The sequence below is a fragment of the Halichoerus grypus genome, chromosome 1 (assembly GCF_964656455.1).
Source record: "Halichoerus grypus chromosome 1, mHalGry1.hap1.1, whole genome shotgun sequence".
Lineage (NCBI taxonomy): Eukaryota > Metazoa > Chordata > Mammalia > Carnivora > Phocidae > Halichoerus > Halichoerus grypus.
In genome coordinates this window covers 87,761,037-87,784,309 of record NC_135712.1, presented here as the reverse complement: position 1 = coordinate 87,784,309, position 23,273 = coordinate 87,761,037, and the positions used below count along the sequence as shown (strand labels likewise).

Below are 23,273 nucleotides of genomic sequence, written 5' to 3'. Positions count from 1 at the left end.
GGTAACCATTGTTAGCAGCTTACTCTGTCTGATTCCAGACTGCCTCACCCTCTTCCCTTAAAAAAACCCAACAACTTTTTGGACATCTAACCAGATTATTTAGTTTTATCTAAAGAATACCAACTTGCTTATCAGCTTTCTTTTTTTTTCTTCAACTTTCAGACATTTATTAATCAGTGTAAACCCCAACAACAATACACCAACATGATTTCATGCATTTAGAGGGGAAATATTTCCTGAATAAGTGGAAAATCGTGCAGATGGCTTCTGGAAGGCCTTCATTCTAAGCAACTTTATAGTGAAACATTTCATTTAGTAGTCTGGACCTTCTTTCTTCAGTTGGCTGTAATCCACATTCACTGAGTAGAACTTGTATTGATCGCTGGGACCCAGTTTGTTCCAGGGTTCTGGATTATTCTTCCTATCCCAACTGATATCTAGATTGAACAATGCCAGGCACAAGCCATACAATACTGCTCCACTACCTCCTGCCCCAATAAATATGAAAAGGGGGATCAAGCCTGGGTGCTTCTTGGTCTGACAAAGGATCTGGCATAACATGGTTGTGGCAGAGGCCTCCAGGCCAGGAGAAGACAAAAATCAAATCTGCAAGGCCCGGCACTAGGCAATCCCTACACCGAGCACTTATCAGCTTTCTAAATTAAGTACATACACCCTCAAATAACAACACCAGACACAAGCATTCCAAGCCCTCATTAGACAATACAACAATCCCAAATTATCCATGTCCTTGAAAGTTTGGTTAAACAAAGTGATTACCTTATCCTTGGAAGTTTGTTTAAAGGAAGTGATATTTATTTGAAGGAGATAAAATGTTTTATCATCTTTGCATATCTTAATTTCTATGCTACATCAAGTGATACAAATTTCAACATACTTATTGCCTTAATTGTTCACTAAATAAGCTCATGAGGTCAACATTCATCTTAGAGTTAAAGGAAATAGCTATTTTATTTTATCCTTATTTTTATTAAAATATTGTTTTGGACACTATCCACCAAATCACTCAGCTCTCCCTACATAAAAAACAAAGTGAAAAACATATTTTCTAACTTACTGCTGGGAGAAGCATGACTTCCCCTAAGCAAATGACAGGCATCTTCTTCACTGATAACAAAAACTATGTCACTGACTATATCTTTCCAAATTTATTTCAAGAAAACTGAGAGCTAAATTTAAATGTAATTTACAATAACCTGATAAATCCTTATTACTTGCATATGTGTGTTCTTTTTTCTCTTGACTTGTCTACTTTTATGTTTTCTCTGGACTTGTCTTTTTTATTTCTGCACTAACATTTATTTTATTTATATTCTTATTGCAAATGTCTTTAATTCCTCCATAAAATATGTAAAAAAATAAAGCTATAAAATTATACAGATAAGGAGATGCAGATAAATGAATGATAAAACTATTGTTTTCCCCCACTGAAATCTACTCTGAGTTTTCTATTTTCTCCCTTCCATCTGCCAATTCCCTACCTTCTCACTGAAATGTAAACCAACTAAAAATCCCCACGCTAAGAAAATATGATGGTTTTTTTCCTCATGTAAGCATCCATTCTCAGAGTATGTCCATAAATAAAATTTCCACATAGCTCTTAATAAAGCCAATGTGAAACTTTTGGCCAATTCAGCCAAGGTGATTAGATCAGGCCAAAAGAGTTAACAAAATGAAATTTAAGGGTAGGGTTCTGGGGCTGGACCAGGAGCTGAGTAAGCCACAGCTCAGACCCTGTCAAATGTAGAGATCACAAAGATGGTGGAGGTTCCAGTGGATCAGGTAAGGACAGAAATTGACTGGCAGGGAGAAGAGGAACCCAGGCAGTAGGTTGGGTAACAAGAGAACCAGAACTAGGAAAATCTATCCAGGAAGCAGTTATAAGCAGTTATTGTATGATCACGGCCCAAATTAACTTACTCTCAAAGTTTCACATTAGAAGCCAATTCCTAATCTTGTGAAGTAGAAGCCTACTCCTACTTACAGAGCACAGCAGAGTAAAAAGGCTGACCTGAGTTTGTTTCCCCATTCTGTCACTCACTAAATGAGTGACATAGAGTCTTTCTTAACATCATGGGTTTCATTTCCTTATTTATAAAAAATGTAAATAATAATAACACATATCTTAATAATGACACATAGGTTATATAAGCATTATATATATTACAAATATAATCATGTATCTGTTGCATATGTGTATGTATTTATTAATTTATTTATTTAGGACACAGCTAATGATAAATTATGTTGTTTCTTCTTGCCTTTAATAGTATTGCTGGTCTTGGATTTGCAATAGACAAATTAGATGTGCTTGCTTAGAACTTGGGTAAGAGAGTAGAAATGAGAACACAGCTGGATACAGTTGAGTCTACTATCTGTCCTTCAGAGTTCAAAACTGGTTATGGTATTACACTGCTTTTCTTCCAGAGGAGAGCTTTAGGAATACATATTGAAATAGTCATATAAAATGATATGATGGTCTGAATTTGTTTCAAAACACTCCAGAGGGAAGGAGGAAGTGGTTGGGTGTGTAGATAGAACCAGATTGATAGGTCATGAGTTCAAAACGGTTGAAACTGAGTGATGGCTACATGAGAGTTAATGATACTATACTTCCCTTACAAATGTTTCAATGAAAAGTTACAATAAATAAAACATACATACATAAAATATTGTATTAATCATAGATCAAATAAAAAATTGAAAATTAAACTCTTGAAAATAATTGTTTTGCTGTAATATACTGTTTGTGTAATTATTTTTTACCCAAAAGTTACCTTTTAGAAATTAGACCAACAAAACTGGATGAAGTATATGTTTTAATTAAATAAATATATAAATCTTTAATCGCATTTATTCTCATTTCTTATACATTCAATTTTTTTTTCTTCTTTTTTTTTTTTTTTTTACTTTCGGTTCACATTAGTGGGATATTAGAAAGAGACAATGAAAAGAATTCAGAGTGGCATTGTGATCTGAGCAAATTGGCCCCTTGGTAAAAAGAATTAAATTAAGTGAAAGTAACATTAAAAAAATTATTTTCTTGCCAGGTCATTACTAGAAAAAAGAGATGTGAGACTAATCAGGGATAATGGCAAGAAACCAAGAACTCTGAGGAGTAGGTGTTAAAGGAGGTCTGAGATAAAGCTGAAATAACTTTAGTAATTTATGTAGATGATACAATGAAGCTAAGAATAGGGAATGTGTGTATAATAGAATCAGGTTAATTAGAAGGAGGGAAATGACTTCAGAAAAGTACACTGAGTTCAAAATTGGAAGCAAAACTAAAGAAAATAGAAATGTAGACATTTTAAGAAAACATTCTGAGAAAAAAAAAATCAAATGTTAAGTGTATTGGAAATTTTGAAAGGTGACAAGAAAAATGCCAAGCTGTCCTGCAAATACAAAGGTTTGAAGGATTGATCATGGGCACACGGCACCTATTTCTGAACTCTTCGGGCCAGGGGTGGGTGAAAGGGCCAAAGAGCCATTGTATGAAAGACTAAATGACCTCTCTGCAGTAAAGACACATTTAAAAAACTCCTTGGTACCTCTACGGCCACACAGACTCCACCAACGGAGGATAATAACTCTACAAAACATAATCCAGTCACCTCCTGAACCTTCAAATTGCATGTTACAGTTAATAGAAGTATTGATTCAATTGTCAGAGTCACTATGCAATTTTTCATTGAACAGAATCCTGGATGGTAAGAAGTCTAAAGCTGAACACAAATGAATAATGTACATTTTTTCTTGATTTTGCAATGATATGGGGAAAACCTTACCCTGCTTCTCTCTCTCTCTCTCTCTCTCTCACACACACACACACACACACACACACTCAATACCAACTCAACCCTATTCTAATCATGTCAGTTCCTACACAGATTAGTGGCAAAGGTTACAGCTTTTGAATTCAGGTAGATCTCAAGTCCTGTCCTAATTCTGCCATCCACTAGCTGTATTATTGCAGTCATGATCCTTAACCTATCACTTACTCCATAGGATGGTTATAAGGATTGAATGAGATAACAATTACACAGTACTTAACCTGGTTTCCGGCACATAATACTTTCTAGTGTTGGTGGTTTTCTCAGGCTGTTATTAGAAAGGAGCCACTGATCAGAATCAGAAATGTGGTAGTGTTGCTGGGAAATCCTGAGGAAGAATAGCTACAAAAGCCAATGAATGTTATATATCTCAGCCACCTCTTGGTGACATCAAGCATGTTGCATGAGCAGATCTCACTAAAAATATTAACCACATGTTCAAAAGCAGTAAAAATTTGCCTATATGGTGTGATTTGGGGACCAACTCAAATTATTTTTCTGTCATTCTGCCATATTGCCTGAAATTCTCTCACCAGGGACAATTCCTTTGGGGAAAAGATCATGAAAATAAGAATTGTATTGTAACTTACTTTTAATTCACAGCACCCAACACAATATCACACAAAGAGCAGGTGGTTAAAAAATTATTCTTAAAATTTCATTGGATAAACATATATTACATATATACTATGCATCAGACACTGTGCAAGGCTTTGGGGAGATAATAGTGAACAAAAACTGATGGAGTTGTTACCCTTACAAAGTTTATGATCTAGTGAGTAAAAGAATTAACTCATTAGTGAAGTAATAATAAAATTGTTTAGGGGCGCCTGGGTGGCTCAGTTGGTTAAGCGTCTGACTCTTGATTTCCACTCAGGTCATGATCTCAGGGATGCGAGATCAAGCCCCACATCAGGCTCCACACTGGGTGTGGAGCCTGCTTAAGATTCTCCTCTCCCTCTGCCCCTCCCCCACCCTGCTCTCATGCTCTCTCTCTCTTAAAAAAAAAAATTGTTTAGAAGTTTGGATCATGTGGCCTTCAAATTGTGTTAATGTTTCACAATATATAATTGATAAACCTCCTGCTATAATTTAAGATAACTGTATTAACTACTATAAAAAATAACAAACATGCTAAGCAAAAAGACCTCAAATTCACTTTTCTTAAAATGCGTTTTAACATGTCTAAAACTCCCCTCCTCCCATTCCATTCTTATTCCATTCACACAAAAGCTTCACCAAATGAGCCAAATGTGATCATTTTCAGGTGCTCTTCAGGATCATTTTCCAATTTTAAGATATGATCTCTAGTACACATTGAGTAGCCTAAGCAGAAGTTGGGGAAAAGGAAGGGTGGGCTTAAGCAGAGATCATAAAAACCATTTTGAAACATAAATTGGAATATCACCTCCTCAGAGACCATCAAAAGGTTTAATGTCAAAAGAAGAAAGCACTCAGTAGGGAAAAACTGTGAAAGCTAAGGAAATGGACCAAAAGATTAAAGGGTATCCAATGAAAACAATACATTTTTAGAACACACTCAGGGCTAAATTTTATGGAGTTTGTGCCTCTCATTGTTTTTAGATATTTTATAATTCTGTAAAGATGGACATTAACTGGCAGAAAACATAGTAATCCAAAGAATTCTTGGTTACAGGCACGCAAATAAATTCTGTCCAGTGGAGGTTCAATCGATTTCCCTCTCCACTGTTGAAGTCAGCTTTGCTTCTATTAAGCAAATTTAAATCAGCCTTTCTGATGAGCTTATATATTAGGTGGCTCTTTAGACTCTCCTTTGTACTGATTAGTTTTAACATCTTTTCCAGTTCCTTCATTAGTTAATGAGTGAAATAAAACGTTTGACATGTATTAATTCTATATTTGTGTGAGTCATGATTATATTCTCTTTCAACATTCATCCTTTACCAGCAAACCAAGTGAGAAATCTCTACTGTGGTCTTTATAACTCCCTTCTCTTAAGATAAGTGAAGACCGAGACAAGTTGATCCATAGAAAGTGTTATTTGATCTAATAAAAGAATACAGTTCCTATGGACATGGAATTGATAAAGCAATCATTTACCTCCCTGAAAGAAGTCAGAAAGGGCATTTCCAAAGTCCTGAAGGAACTATGCCTTGCCTGTAGTGGAAAAAATAATAATTATATTAGCTGCAAACTATTAACCACAGGCTCATTTCAGATGACTATGAGGAACTACAGGCATAAAAGCCAGTAGGTACTCATCATTGTATAGCCCTATTTAGAGATGTTCATCTAAAGAAATGAGTTAAATTTTATTAGTTTACAGAGATTTTACCTCACCAAAGTTATGCCCATATCTAGGTGCACTTCCCTTAATTCTAGAAGTTACAGAGCTCATATTCATTTCAGTTCCTTTTTTGTCACATAATGAAGTCACTCCAAAAGTGGAACAGCATTTCTTTCTTTAATGTGTTCCTAATGTGATTTGTTAAATCCAAGATAATTTATGTTGCTGCTAAATTCCCATTATCATGTCATTATTCTTGGCTTGATTATTATAAAAATTGAACCTGGCTAATTATTTGAGACTGGCCGCATGACAGTAGTTACTCCACAATTCCCACAGTCAAGGAAGAGGGCAGAGATTCAAGGACCATGGACAGTGAAGGCAGAGTTGCAACCAAGTGCCACGGAAATCTGGCAAACACATTCCACAAAGTGTGTAATAATGGAGAGCTTCCATTTGCAAATAAAATGTCTCACTCCAGTCCTCTCTTCCTAAAGTTAAAGAGAGTAATTCTGTATTTTCATTCAAAAATAAGAGTATGTAACAATTTTTTCTAATTGGGCAAATACATATGAACACCTGCACTTTCCCGCTATACAATATCAACCTGGGATCACCTAAAAAGAAGTTTTCTGTCTCTCTCTTCTTGTTTGTTTGTTTGCTTGCTTGTTTGTCTCGGAGAAGGTTTCAATTAGGAAATGAGAAATTGAGATTAGAATTCAAAGTGCTACAAAAACTATGTAGCTAAGAGTGATTTGGATTAAAAACGAGAGATTTGTCTATGAAACACACCTAACGTAGTTATCTACATTTATATAATAAATATATAAAAGATTCCAGATTCATTTATGGCTAGCAAATAATGAAAGAAAACTAATCATATAACAAATGTTAAAGGAGCCAGATATAATAAAAATTAAAATAAAAATTGTAATATATATATATGTTATATATGGTAATGGTTATGGTTGAGAGGGATGAGACGCAGTTTTTTAAAATGTAAAACCCAAAAGCTTCTCCACAGTTTGGTGGTACAAAGAGGTAGTTAGCAGCCCTGAATAAAATAAAATCCCCGAGTTTAGCCGGCTACCTGTAGACATTTACAAAGCATTATTTAAACAGATAGCTGGCTCTTATGCTACTTAGCTGCTGTTTATTCCCAGAATCTTCTTACCCTGGCCAGACCCCCATCAGATCCAAGCAGTGCTTGCTCATAATTATTCTCAAGGCAACTCCACAGCAGAGAGCTGGAAGCAAGAGTCTTAGTGGAAAAGCGCTTTCCTGATTTGACAAATGTCCCCTTTGGTCTATCTGTACACCGTCCCGTAACATTTACAAACACTGAATTGTACCAAAGAGTCTCGACAAAGCTTCAGGTGCACACAGGTGTTTTCTCTTTTCGTTCTTTTTAAGTCAGGGCAGAGGGAATGGTATAAGGTGGGGAGATGTGATGGGGTGCTGCAAGTACTACTCTGAGACTTAGAATGTTTCCCAAACAGAAAAGAATAGACATCACTAGAGAAAGAATTTCTAAAGCCATTTTGCTTGTTAAAAAGACATATAAAGAACCATAGGGAAAAATAACAAACCAGTATTCAATTCAAATCCCTCCAAGGGATTAACATAGGTAAAATAAAGCCCCATCACATCTTTGCAGAACTATATATCTCGTATGTAAGTTTTTACAACCTATCACACAATTCTTATCACACTCAGAACCCTGGCTGTCTGATTTTCCCTACATTTGGGCTACCCAGGAGTCTGACCCTCCTGCAGGCCCTCAGAGTCCAGGTCCTGAGAATGCAGGAAAGTGAGATTCGTAACAAGGCCCTGCCATGAGCAAAAGCCCTTTGGCCAAAACCAGAGTAGGAAGGGGATTGTACAGAATTCTGCCTTATCTTGACATCCTTGTGTGTGATCCTTAACAACAGAATTTCATTAGTATGAATACTAAATTGTATGCTATTTTAAAACACTAATATCAACTGAGGGTTACAGAAGGGAGGGGGGTGGGGGGATAGGGTAACCGGGTGATGGGTATTAAGGAGGGCACGTGATGTGATGAGTACTGGGTGTTATACACAACTAATGAATCGTTGAACACTACATCAAAAACTAATGATGCACTATATGTTGGTTAACTTAACATAATAAAGATAAATAAATAAATAAACAAATACTAACATCGTATTTGAATTTAAGACAATATGATGCCATAGCACCGAGAGGAAAAAGCAAATCTATATGATACTCCCACAGGGTGAATGTGGAATATCAGCACAGTGTAATTTTTTTTAAAGATTTTATTTATTTATTTGACATAGAGAGAGAGAGAGCATACGCAGTGGGAGTGACAGGCAGAGGGAGAGGGAGAAGCAGGATCCCCACTAAGCAGGAAGCCTGATGTGGGGCCGGATCCCAAGACCCTGGGATCATGACATGGGCCGAAGGCAGATGCTTAACCGACTTAGTCACCCAGGCACCCCAGCACAGTGTAATTTAAAGGCAAATATTAAGCAGGGCTTTACCAACAGTCGAGCATCTTATATACTATTTCACACTAACAATGCTTACGGTATGTCTAAGCACATGGCAAGAAATATCATCCCTGTTTTCCACCCTTGCTGCCCTAAATAACACAGGACACACCATACCCCATCTTCACAACTCCTCTCTTACCAATTCTTGCTAAGAATACCACTTAACTATGGTATTTCTTGTGCCAGTCACTATTCTGTGTGCTGACTGGATCTTTGTTCCACTGGGAATACTCTTTGGTTATAAAAGAAAAAAACAAAAACAAAAATGGACCTTAAAGTTCAAAAACCATAGGTTCAAATCTCAATTCTATCACCTAGAAGATCTATTGATCTTTCCAGATAGTAGAAACTGTTATCTGTTCTCTCGTAAAGCCAAAGCCCAAGGATTCTTCTGGGATGAGCAAGAGCCAGACTCTCTGGCAGCTCAGACACTGCCTCTGCTCTCCCAAGTATTGAGGATCTGAAACTCATCCTTCCATGACCTTCCATTTTGATCCATATTAAGGGACCCCTCTCTCTATGCTGCAGAGGCCTCTGACAGGCATGTGCAATGAAAAATGAAAACAATAAGCCTATTATTAATAGCTTTTCTATTTTTCTTTAAATTATCAACTGAAGGGCCAGCCTCTGTTCTGTTGTCAATCAATAATGCCATGGTCCAGCTGGTACTCATTGTATGCCAGCGACTTTACACATATTGTCTCATGAGGATGAGTGCTATTATCATCCCCATTTGCAGATGAGGAAATGTGGGCACTGAATGTTTTACCTGGTGTTAAAAGGCTATCCAGTGACTGGATCAGGATTCAAACGCAGATAATATGACTCCAGAGTCTGTACTATTAACCACCACCCTCTACTAACTCAAAATAATACTCCTGGACTAACCAAGAAGAAATGCCTTCTCCCTGTGCACAGTAAGGAGCTGGAAGAATAAGGGAAGGCAAGAGAAGAGCAAAGGAAGAGAAACAAGGTTTTATCAAGAAGACTTAATTAAGAATAGGCATTATGTGCACATCAGCGCAGTAAATACTGGGAGACAAAGTGTAAAGCACTAGAGGGGCTTAAATAATAGCTAAAGAACAACACAGTGTAATTATATAATTGTCAATACATAATAGAAACTTCCAAGCTCTACTACAATTTCTCACAGTGTACTATGATTATCTGTTTTCACACATGTTCCCTGTTAGATTGAGGATATAGTCAGAATCCCATTCACCATTGTATCTGCAGAGCCTCGTGGCCAGACTGGCATACAGCAGATATTCAAACCATGCTGAACGAATGATGACTGAGTGAATGAAAGAATGCTTGAGACCCAAGTTAACAACTATAGATGCCAGACACTTGGAGATTTTCAGAGAAGGAAGCAAACTACAGAGGGATGAAGTGGTACAATATCTTAAGGAAGAAGGTCTTCACCCAGATCATGCAGAATGAGTGGAATTTTACCTTGAGATAAGAGCTGACTGAAAGATAACAAGCTGTCACTTTCAATGGCATGCCATCTTTTCTCACCTAAACTTGCCAATTCCAGGAACAAATGCTTAGAAAGACAATGTTGTGTTCTTTTATGGGCTAAGTTGAACAATCCTGGGAACAAAAAGCTATGAATAAAAGATATAGAAAATTTTGGCAAACTATAAGAAAGAAAGGTGCTAAAGTGAGGCTAATTAAAAAGTATATTTTAAGAAAAATTCTAAGATCTGTTCTTCAAGAATTGTCTCCTCACATAACTGCCTATGGACTTTCTGTTATCTGGTAGGAATATTACAATATTCCAGGAGACTTTAATTCAGATTTCTACCACTCTCTAATTCTAATGGGTGTTTAAAGAGTTTCATGGTCCTCTGATTATTGCTTTAAAAAATGCGTTCCCATAAAGAATACATGGTAATCCTGCTTTAGCACCAACATACATTTTCATAGTTACTCTTTCCAAGGGATATTGAGATTATAACAAAATGTAATTTATTCCAACCTGAGAAGCATACTCAGAACAACCTATTACTCTTCTGTATTTCTAATACATCATTTTCCTCATTAGATGTTGCTGGCACAATCTTCCCACTCGTATGCATTCTTCAATGATATAAGTTTATATTCAATTTGATTGCTTGTGGCAATTAATTCCTTAAAAAAAAAAAAAAGAAGATAGCAGGAAGGGAAAAATGAAGGGGGGAAATCGGAGAGGGAGACGAACCATGAGAGACGATGGACTCTGAGAAACAAACTGAGGGTTCTAGAGGGGAGGAGGGTGGGGGGATGTGTTAGCCTGGTGATGGGTATTAAAGAGGGCATGCATTGAATGGAGCACTGGGTGTTATACGCAAACAATGAATCATGGAACACTACATCAAAAACTAATGATGTAATATATAGTGATTAACATAACATAACAAAATAAAATTTAAAAAAAAGTTATTCTTAGATTAGAAGCCTGAGTTTACATATACAGCATAATATCTGAGGGAAAACCTAAACTGTCATAATCAGCCATGGACCTGAAGTTTGAAAACAAAGGAACCAAACCAGAAGGGAAAAGTAAGAAGGTTAGTACAATGGTTTTACCTTTCTTAGTGTAGATGGAATCATTTGTAGTGCCAACATTTGGGATGTCTTAATGCCCATCAGTTATTTCATGGCATAATTTTTACCTTTCCAAAGATTCTGGGACTACGGTATTGAGTTAAACTGCAGAACAGTTGTTAACCTTTTTTTGTATCATGGACACCACTGGAATTTTGATGAAGCATGGGAATCCCTTCTGTATTAGTTTCCTAATACTGTTGTAACAAATTTAATGACTTGAACCAATATATATTTTATTACAATTCTGTGGGTCACAAGTCCAGTATGGGTCTCACCAGACTACAGTCAAAATGTGGGCAGGGTGCCTGGGTGGCTCAGTCGGTTGAGCCACTGTCTTCAGCTCAGGTCATGATCTCAGGGTCCTGGGATCAAGCCCCATGTCGGGCTCCCTGCTCAGCTGGGAACCTGCTTCTCCCTCTCCCTCTGCTGCTCCCCCTGCTTGTGCGCTCTCTCTCTCAAATAAATAAATAAAATCTTTAAAAAAAAATGTGTGCAGGCTGAATCCATTTCTGGAGGTTCTAGGAGATAATCTGTTTCCTACTCTTTTGGATTACTGGCCAATTTCAGTTCCTTGCAGTTGTAGGATCAAGATCCCCATTTTCTTGTTATCTGTAGTTGAGGGTCTTTCCCACTATATTCTTTGATGCATGGTTACTTTCCTCCATTTTCAATGCCAGCAACCGTAGTTCCAATCCTCATGTCTCTGCTCTCTGAACCAATATTCTTCCTTTCTCTTCCACTTTCAGGGATTTATATGATTAAATGTGACCCACTTGAATAATCTGGAATAATCTCCCCACTTCAATGTTCTTAACCTTAACATACTTACAAAGTTCCTTTTGTCATGTTATATAACAAATTCATTAAGTATTAGGATGTGAACACCTTTGGGGGTCATTGTTCTGCCTGCTGTACTTCCTCAGAATAATTTTTGTTTTATAAAATAAAAATAGAGAATTAAAAAGGAAACCAATTACATCTAAATGTAGTTAGTAAAAAATCATTTCAAAACAAATTTGTATACAGTTACATATGTGCTTCTCCATTGATGCAATAAATAGTAAGAGTAAGTGGTAAGTCTACCAACTAGTATACTTTTCAGTGTTGAACATAAATGATATTGTGATTATTGGCAAAAACTGCAAATGTGATATAAAAATATGTGTGAGTTCTACTGGTAACAATGCCACAGGTACTGCCAGCTCTGTTGTGGTTTGTTGCTTATGTTTATAATTGAAAAAACTGCTAAATTTCAGTTTGAGATTAGTAAAAATAAATATATATTTGTGTACCCTTCCCCTGAAATTCACAGAACCCCTGGATCTTAACCCCTGATTTCTTGGTACCAAAATCCTGAAATTCTAATTTGACCATTCTTCACCCCCACCCAAAGTATACTTTAGTTTGGACTTCTAGGGCAGAGATTTCTAATTGCACCAGTTAAAAGACACAGATCATCAGAGTGGAGCAGAAAACAAGACTTAACGATATATTATCTGCAAGAAACTCACTTTAAATATGAAAACACATATACACTAAAATAAATGGATGGAGAAATATATACCATGCTAACACTAATTAAAAGAAAACAAGAGTAGGTATATTAATTTCAGAACAAACTTCAAAGCAAGAAAAGTTATCAAGGATAAAGAAAGGCATTATATAATGATAACAGGGTTAATTCCATAAGAAGACATAACAATCCTTACCATGTATACAGCTAACAATAGAGCATCAAACTACATGTGGCAAAAGCTGATAGAACTTCAAGGAGAAATAGATAAAGCCACTATCATACTTCGAGACGTCAACACTCCTCTAACAAAAATAGATTCAGCAGGCAGAAAATCAGTAAGGACATAGCTGAATTCAACAACACCATCAATCAACTGGATATAATGAACATCTATAGACTACTTCACCCAACAACAGCAGAATACACATTCCTCTCAAACTCAAATGGAACATTTACCAAGATAAGCCACATTCTGGGCCATAAAACATACCTTAACAAATTTAAAAGAAAATAAATCATACAATATCTGTTCTCAAGCCACAATAGAAATAAAGTAGGAATCAATAACAAATAAATAGCTGAAAAATCCCAAAATGCACAGAGATTAAGCAACATATTCCTAAATAATGCATGAGTCAAAGGATCTTAATGATTACGTTGGACCCATCCACATAATCCAGGAAAATTTCCCCATTTCAAGATTCTTAATCACATCTTGAAAGTTGAGTTTGCAGTGCAAGGGAGCCATTATTTTGTCTAACCACAATCAGCAATGAATATTTGAAATTTAAAATTAAAAAAAATGATCATTTACAATAGCACCCAAAAAAAGTAAAGTCAGATGTAAATCTAACACAATATTATAAGAACTATATGTGCAAAACTACAAAACACCAATGAAAACAATTCAAGAAGATCTAAATAGTGGAAAGATATTCCATGTTTATGGATTAGAAGAGCCAATATTATAAAGATGTCAATCCATCCCAACTCGATCTGTACACTTCAATGCAATCCCAATCAAAAACCCACAAGCGAGTAATATATAAATTCTTGAATCACTACTGTACACCTGAAACTAATATAACACTGTATGTTAGTTATGCTGGAATTTAAAAAAATAAAATAATTGGTAACCCCCCCCAAAAAAAAACCCAGTAGGCTATTTTGTAGAAATCAACAAATTGATTCTAAAGTTTATTTAGAAAAGCAAAATACCTAGGATAGCCAACACAGTCATGAAGAAGAACAAGTCTAGACAACACACACTATCAAATTTCAAGGCTTACTAAGGCTAAAGTAATCAAGACAGTGTGAAAGAACAGACACATAGTTCAATGGAGCAGAACAGACAGCCCAGAAATAGGCCCACACAAATACAGTCAGCTGATTTTTTACAAAGGAGTAAAGACAATTCAATGGAGAGAGGGTCATCTATTAAAAAAAAAAAAATGATGCTGGAACAAATGAACATTCACATGCCGGAAATAATTCCAGGCACATACCTTATACCTTTCACAAAAATTAACTCAAAATGGATCATACACCTTAATATAAAATTCAAAGTACAAAATTTATTGAAGAAAACATAACAGAAAAAACTTCACGACCTTGACTTTGTAATGAGATATTAAATAAAACACCATTAGCATGATCCATGAAAGGGAATACTGGTAAGTTGGAGTTTATTAAAATCAAAAACATTTCTGTGAAAGGCATTGTCAAGAGAATGAAGAGAAGCCACTGACTTGGAGAATTATTTCCAAAACTTACCTATGATCTAGGGCTTATATTCAAAATCTATAAAGAATTCCTAAGAATAAGAACACAAACAACAACAACAAAAGATACAGAGAGAGAGGCAAACCAAGAAACATACTCTTAATTATACAGAACAAACTGATGGTTACCGGGAGTTAGGTGGGCGGCGGGAGGGGGAGTGGGTGGGGTGGAGGGTGGGTAATGAGTTAAACCCACTGGGTATTAAGGAGGGCACTTGTGATGAGGACCAGGTGTTGTATGTAAGTGATGAATCACTAAATTCTACACTTAAAACTAATATTACACTGTATGTTAACTGAAATTTAAATAAAAAGTTAGAGAGAAAAAAAAGAAAAGAGAAAACAACCCAATTTAAAAAAATAGGCATAAGATCTGAATAAAGACCTAACCAAAGAAGATACACAGATAGCAAATAAGCATAACCTAACTTTTCATTAGAGAACAGTAAGTTAAAACAAAATGAGATATTATTATACAACTACTAGAATGACTAAAATCTGATGATTGATAGTCCCAAATGCTGGTATGGATATAGAGTAATAGGAACTCTAATTCATTGCTACTAAGAATGCAAAATGTTGTACCTGCTTTGGAAGATAGTTTGGTAATTTCTTATAAAACTCAATATAGTCTTACCATATGAGCGAGCAATTGCACTGCTCAGGTAATTTACCCAACTGATTTGAAATCTTATGTCCACACAAAAATCTGCATGTGAAAGATAATAGCAAATTTATTAAAAAATCACCAAAAACTGAAAGCAACCAAGATGTCCTTTAACAGGTGAATGGATAAACTGTAGTGTATCCATAAAATGTAAAATTACTCAACAATAAAAAGAAATGAGCTATCAATTCATAAAAAGACAGGTAAATCTTCAGCTCATATTGCTAAGTGAAACAAGTTAGTATTAAGAAACCTATGTACTATATGACTTAAATTTTAGGACATTCTGAAAAAAGCAAAACTCTGGACACAGTAAACAGATCAGTTTCTGCCAGGTGTTTGGGGGTGGTAGGGTGGTTTGAATAGGTGAAGCACAGGGTTTTTCTTAGAGTGGCATAATTATGTATATGATACTATAATGTTCAATATAAGACATTGAGCATTTGTGAAAACCCACAGAGCTTTGCACCACAAAGAGTCAACCTTAATGTATGCAAAGTTTTGTTTTTTTTTTTTTTGTATGCAAAGTTTTTAAAAATTCATTTAGGAAGACAGGGATCACAAGATGAAACCAACCTCACTGAAGAGGGTAGAGTAATAAAGTGCTGACCTATATAATGTTAGTAAGAATAAAGGCAAAGGGAACGGTGGGTAGCACTATATTCAAGTTGATAAAGTTATTTCCTATGGATATACAGGTTAACAATTCCAAAATGACTAGACAATTATACTGAGATTGTACATTTATGTAATTGGTGGATGGTGAGAGCCTGGTGGATCATGAAGTGGGAGTTTACAGATAAGCAAGGGGAAGAGGCTTAAATGATCTATATGGTAAATTAGAGTTGGGGACATCAGTATGAACTAATGTTTAGCTAAATATAAAGATGGTTACATATTTCCAGACATATATGTATTAGTATACATGCACAGATCTCCTTGTTCTGTTAGTTGAAAGGGCCTAGGAACAATAAGATAGCAATAAGACCCCAATATCAAAGAGCGGACCTAGCACCCAAATCTTGGTTTCTAATTTCATTCTCAAATAAAAGAAACCAGGGCTCCTTAGAGAAATGGCTGTTTCTAGGATTAGGGCAGAAATTATACAAGATGAGCCTAAAGCATCTTGCAGTGCCAGAAAGTAAGAAAGTGCTCAAAGAAACAAAAACACAACAATGGGGGTAATGTCAAAGGGATATAGAAGCCATTTGAAAGAGCTCCCAATAGCCAAAGGTGGAACAGCTTGAACAAAAATAATAATAATACTAACAATAACAATAATAAAATAGTATTAAGTTATAACCCAAAATATAAAATGCTATCCATGAGTTCATACCAATATAAATCAATGAAATAAACAATCTCTGGTGCAGAAGAATTCCAAATGATATGTATAGATACTCCATCTTTAAGGAGGTGGAACATAATTCTTTATCCTTTAACTGTGGGCTGTTGCACATAGTAGCTTTCTTCCAAAGAATATAGTATAGCATACAATACAGTATAGTATTTAAGTTATTTTACAGTAGAAAAACCTGAAAGACATTACTGCAAGCCAGGTGACCATGGTTAACATCAACAATGATAAGCCATATTGATGAAATATTATGGGAATGACATTTTACATCTGTGGTTTCCTCATGAAAACATATATCCTGAGTCTAACATTGTCAATATTTGTCATAAAAATGTCAGACAAATCCCAATTGTGGGGCATTCTACAAAAGACGTTACCAATAATTCCCTCAAACTCCCAAAGTCATCAAAATAAAGGAAATTCTGCATAATTGTCATAGCCAAGGGGAGCTAAAGATTCCTGACAACTAAATGCAATGGAGTACCATAGGGAGGATCTTGGAACAGAAAAAGAACATTAGGAAAAAACTGAGGAAATCTGAAGGAAGTATGGACTTTAGTTAATAAACTCCCTACACTATCTTCACATGTAGTTCTGCAATTCTAAAACTAGTCTAAAATAATAAGTTTATTTTTTAAAAAAAAATTCTAGAACAGCTGAATAATTACAAATTCCAATGAAGAGATTTCACGCTCTTTTCTTGCAAAGAAGATGCCAATCTTTAGGGGATATTCCTGCCTCAGTGGATCTAGGTCTAGAGCATTGAACCACAGGGTCTACATCATGATGAGCCATGGTGGATTCCGCTTTCTTTTTCTCAGATATTAAATTTAGTTTGAATTCTCTTTCTCTCTCTCAAAGAAAGTAAAGATTATCTACAACTGCCACTAGTTTACAGTCTTCAATAGAAGACTTAGAATAAGGCTTGGAAAGCCCTGAGCCTTGAGAAGAACCTAAATATTTCCCTCTTTTACTTGTCCTGATTTTCCTTGGATACATATTTCTTCATTAACTGAATGATAAAACACCACCGGATGAGACTGAATGGGACCTCAAAATTTGTTTAAACCCTGCCTTGGGCCTAACTATTCTGAGGAAGAGTCTTCAAGTAAGGCACTTCTAAGAGTAGAGTGTGGACAAACTCCTAAATTAGAGTCCTACATCTCTTGTTTGGGTTTGGTATGGCCAGGCCTTGCCTTTCCTATTTATTCTTCCAGAATTTCTTGAGGTTGTTTTAACAGAGCAGAAGCCAATTTGCTCAGAAGCCATTGTCCTGACTGAATATCCCTTGTAAAATGACTAATAGAACTTTCTGCAGTTCTTGATCGCATGAAGCTCAATCTTTGGGGCTCTCTGCTTTCTTGATGCCCAGTTCTCTTAATTTTTTTAAATTTTATTTTATTATGTTATGTTAATCACCATACATCATTAGTTTTTGATGTAGTTCTCTTAATTTTTAAGAACTAGTTCCTCAGTGTCTTTTATCTGATTCCTCTGTGCTTGCCTTCTGTTTTTTTGTGTAGTTCTTCTTCTACCTACCATTTAAGTTGGTATTTAGGAGACTCCTGGACTTCTGTCTCTTGTCACCACAATCTTTCAGTCCCTGGGAAATTTCACCCACTTGCATAGTTTCAATTGAAACGTAAATATATTTTCTGCACAAATATCTCCCTAAAAGTACAGGCTTATAAAACTATTTCTCTCTAAACTATTCCATTGGTTTATCCTAAATGTCACTTGACGTGAATGTGTGCACATTCCAGTTCAATATTATCTTTAAACTGCCCTCCTTTTATTTTAACTCATTTGGTGACATTAGAGTCTGCACCAAAACATGGATATTAGCCTTTGCTCCTTTCCCATTCTCATGCTCACTCTGTCACCAAGTATCTTTCACTTGACCTCCTAAATATGCATTGAAGCCATCATCAACCATCAATCCCCACTCCCATGGCCCTATGTTAGAGTATGTCAGGACCCTCACGACCCATCAGCTTCTTAACCACAATCCAGCCACCATTTTTTCTTGGTTATAGACTCCACAATACTGTCAGAATGCTACTCTAAAATGCAAAGGTTCCTACCCCACTTAAATCATATTCTTACCCTACTTACAAAACTTTAGTGAGTCCCTGAAATCTATAAGAAAAATCCTAATTTCATTAGCATGAATTACAAGCCTCTTACCTCATTATCCCACCTCATTCTTTACCACACTCTTACCTTGCACTTTCCACTCCAGAGACATCAGATAATCTGTTACTTTTCTCATAGGCTCTGTGATTTTTCAAGACTCTGCTCTTGTTCTTGCTATCTTCTTTGCCTGGAATGATCTTCCAGCCCACCCCTAACCTGCATTTCCTGGCTCCTCCACCAAATACCCCAAACATCCCTCTATCTCTGAACTAGCCATATTACTTTGTACTATACATTTATATATCTGTCTCAGAAGGTAGTAGTCAGTATTAGACCACAATTTTTGTCTTCATTCTCCTCATAAGCCCATAAGCAGCAGTGTATGATACATATGAAGCACTCCATGACCTTTTGTTGAGGAAAGGAGAGAATGAAGGAAAAATGGAAAGGAAGGAAGAAGAGAGAGAAGAAGGAGGGGTGAAAGGAAGGAATGAAATTCTAAAGAGGATTGCTACCCAAAGAAAGACCCATTGATAGTGATGGACCTAGAGCTGTAATACTTGAGCCGGAAAGCTGGCTTAGAATATCAGAATTTCACCAGGTCCTCTCAAATAGCACAGCATACATGACTGCATGCCTTCCTCATACCTTCATTTAAAACAGTATTTGAAAAGCTACAGGCAAATTATAGACTGGGTTGATGATACCAATACTGAAAATTATGCTATTATTAGGTGTCCCTTTTTTCAGAGTCATTCTGAGAAAGATGCTTGGGGAATTCTTGACTAACAACAGAGCTAAGTACTATTAACTTCCAATTCTTCAAAAACTGATTACCTGGTGTGTGGATTTTCCAGACCTTCTGATTGCTCTGCTTCAGGCTATTTAATTGCTCATTAGAGAGTCGAAAGAGGAAGAAGACAAGTCAACCACATCTGTCACTCGTTAGTGTCTGTAGTAAAAATATATTAGTAAAGAGGCTGAAACCATAGACTAAAACATAAATTTTATTTTTATATTATACCAAATCCTCATTATCACAGGTAATGGAAAGTGGTCTCTATTCAGCTCATATTTCCCAAATTTTGGAAATCCCCATATTGCCACCACTCAGGATTTTTCTGAATACATTAAATATATTTAATGTACATTGGGCATCTTAATTGTCCTTAATATAGGCAAATATATAAATCGCTGTTCTGCCAACCAACACGACTGAGCATGTAACTTCCAGTCAAGAGTCATGAAACAATAGTCATTGACATAATAGTTCCAACAATTTGACTTAAATTGAACAGAGAATTTTTTAAAGAAATACTAATACTATGTATATTTAATATAATACTTTGTGTCTGAATCTATAATGGTAATTTTTTTTTCTTTCTCTCTTTACAAACTAATGCTAAGTACTTCTAACTCACATCCCTTGATAATATTTATCTGGTCATGTTGTGAGAATTTTATTGTCTGATGTTGTAACACTTGGAAGCATTTATGACTCCTGCCTATCAGGCCAGTTCTAAGAACTAAACTCTCTGTTTCACTTCTGAAGCCCAAAGTGCACCAAGCAGCAAACTAACTTATTGGCTATCCACTTTTACAGAGGCAATTAACTGTGCTTAAATGACCTTCTAAATTTAAACTATGCAAAATGGAGCATCTCAAAGGCCAAGCTGAACTGCAAAGATTGTATCGTCATTTTTCACATTACCACTTTCATAATTTCCCCTAACTTCCTTTTTTGTTTTCTTTGTCAGAAGTTGCTGTTCAAACCTTCTCATAGTTAGAGGCCACCTAAGTTCCCGTCAAAACTTCATATTCTGGATTGCTCCTAATTGTTCTATATTAGTGTTTTCTGCCTCATTTCACACCTGCCTGACAAATAGGCTAATGAAAGCACTTCTTTCCCTGGACTCTGACAAACAAGGAAGTAACAGATTTATTACCTTTTTCTCTTTTTGTAGCTAATAAGTATAAATGTTATAAATTTCTCTACAGGTGGTCAGTCTTCTACAACTTTAATTGTTTTCTCAGCTGCTACTTGTCCATAAAACATGAACACAGAAATTTAACTTTCAGCAAAAATAACATGTATTTCCTCTATTTAACCAGGAATAATTTCTTGTTTTTAAAAAAGAAATGCTACTGATGTACTGTATGGTGACTAACATAACATAATAAAATTAAATTAAAAAAAGAAATTCATAAAATGAAAAAAAAGAAATGCTATAAATAGTATGCACATTATAAAAAAAATACAAATCAATTTACAAGTACACAAAGCTCAATGGTTTTTCATGTGAAAGAATCATCACTAATTGAGCCATTTTATTAGCATTGCCTGAACATCAGATCAGCTTTAGATCAGCTTGAGTAGCAGCTTGAAGACTTTCTGAAGAAACGGTGGGTCAAAAAGATCAGAAATTATCTGATAATACAGTAAGGTACATGTGTACTCTTTCTTTTATTTAACTTTTGTGTGTGTGTGACAGGAAAGGGGGACTTTATTACTACTGTTACAAAATTCAACTGAGTAAATTTTAAAAGATCTTATTGGTTTTATTCAACGATTCATGAATCAGAAAGCATCCAATCTAGCAAATAAAAAGGATCTCTAAGGACTATACAAAATGAACTTTTATAGGCAGAAGGCAGCAGCAACAAGGAAGTTATTCTAGGCAAAAAACCAGGTTGGTTATTGCAAGATTACTTTCCTTTAGGGAATGGCAGGGATCTACGGGGAAGATCACTAACTAGTGGTGACCAGGTGATGCCTGATTCATTGGTTTAAGATTCATTTCTGGGAGAGCTGAGACTGTAATTAACTGGGGCTTGGTAGCACAAGTGACCCATTTGGGGCCTGTTGTCTTGTTTTTAACACTACTCTCCAAGGGGTTTTGTATGTACCTATTTCCTAATCAATAGAATGGCAACAACAAAAGCTTGAAGGTTCAGGAAAGCTCAGCTACCTTAACATAGCCAAATTCTACACATTTAATAAAAGAATGGTGGATCATGAAACTTTTATTTAAGACAGAAAATACCCATTTAGAATACCTACTGATTGCTAAATCATGATTTCGACATTTTATTCTGACTTCATTTCATCTTTAAGTTTTCGGTGAGGTGTAATAAACATACAGAAAAGTGCTCAGATTATAGCTGCATCATTCTAAACCTGTTCACAAATTGGACACACCTGGATAACCACCTCTCAAATGATGAAGTAGAACAATGGCAACCTTCTAAGGGCTCCTCTTATGTCCCCCTTCTTTTATCGTTATCTTCTCCTTGCTCCTAAGTTCTCCTAGCTTTTACCATCATAGACTTGTTTTGTCAGTGTTTGAAACTTATATAAATGGAATCTTATAGTATGTACTATTTTGGTTCTGAATACTTTCATTCAATATTATTACTGTTGTGTGTGTAAGATTCATCTGTACCATTGCATTTCATTCATTTTAATTGTTGTATAGGCATTTCACTGTATTTATATACAATGATCATCTACTCTACTGTTGAGGGCATTTGGAATATTTCCAATTTAGAGCTATTACAAATAGTGCTGCTATAAACATTCTTATATATGTATTTTGATGAATATATGTATTCCTTTCAATGTGTCATAGTGTAGACCTAGCAGTGGTGTTGCTGGATCATAGGCCATGTGTATATTCAGCTTTAGAAATACTAGCAAATAGGCTTCCAAAATATTTTATAGCAATTTACATTTCTATCAACAGTGCCTAGGTGTTTCACTTGTTCCACATCCTCAATAACACTTGGCATTCTCTATTTTTAATTCTAGCTCAATCAATTGTATAGCTCTCATCTAAAACCTCAGTGGAAACAGAAAAAATGAAAAAAAAAAAATATTACTATCACTCAAATATTTGGTCCTATAAGAAATAAAATGGTTGCAAAACTTGGCACCCAATGACTTTCAACAATAAAAATAAACTTGCAAAGTGTTTCCTGTGATCCTAAGAGTACATCCATAATCAGTAAGGGATTATCAAGGGGCACTTGGGTGGCTGAGTCGGTTAAGTGTCAACTCTTGATTTCAGCTCAGATAATGATCTAAGGTCCTGAGATAGAGCACCCCCAACCCCAAGCCCACCACCACACCCCAACACCCCCATGTGCCCCCTACAGCCCCCATGTCTGGCTCTGCCCTCAGCAGGGAGTCTGCTTAAGATCCTCTCTTTCCCTCTCCTTTCCCTTCTGCCCATCCCCCTGCTCGCACATGCTCTTCTCTCCCTCTCTCTAAAATAAATAAATAAATAAATAAATAAACCTTAAAAAAAAATAAGGGATTATCAAATAAATTGCTTTTTAGAGCAAATGTGCACGTTACACCATATAACATTATACTTTATATGAGTTTGTAGAAGGTACAAGAATGAAACCAAAAAAAACTAAAACACAACAAATAGATTTTTTTCAAATGTCCTTCCAAATCATGTATTTGAAAGAGTCCAAAATTTTTCATTCACTCAACTTTTTTATTACCAGGAACTGTGCCTGGGTGCTAGAGATACAAAAACAAGTAAGTGAT

The 23,273-nt window shown here is 35.8% G+C and overlaps 1 long non-coding RNA gene and 1 pseudogene across 1 annotated transcript in view; both read right to left on the bottom strand.

Annotated features, from left to right (window-relative positions):
• Positions 1-297: 297 nt before the first annotated feature.
• Positions 298-561, bottom strand: LOC118553800 (cytochrome c oxidase subunit NDUFA4 pseudogene; annotated as a pseudogene).
• An 18,999-nt stretch (positions 562-19,560) lies between these two features.
• LOC118553802 (uncharacterized) overlaps positions 19,561-23,273 on the bottom strand; it is a 50,486-nt gene continuing 46,773 nt past the window's right edge. The window contains exon 3 of the long non-coding RNA XR_004926213.2: positions 19,561-19,667. This is a non-coding gene — a long non-coding RNA (uncharacterized LOC118553802). The remainder of the gene's footprint in view (positions 19,668-23,273) is intronic.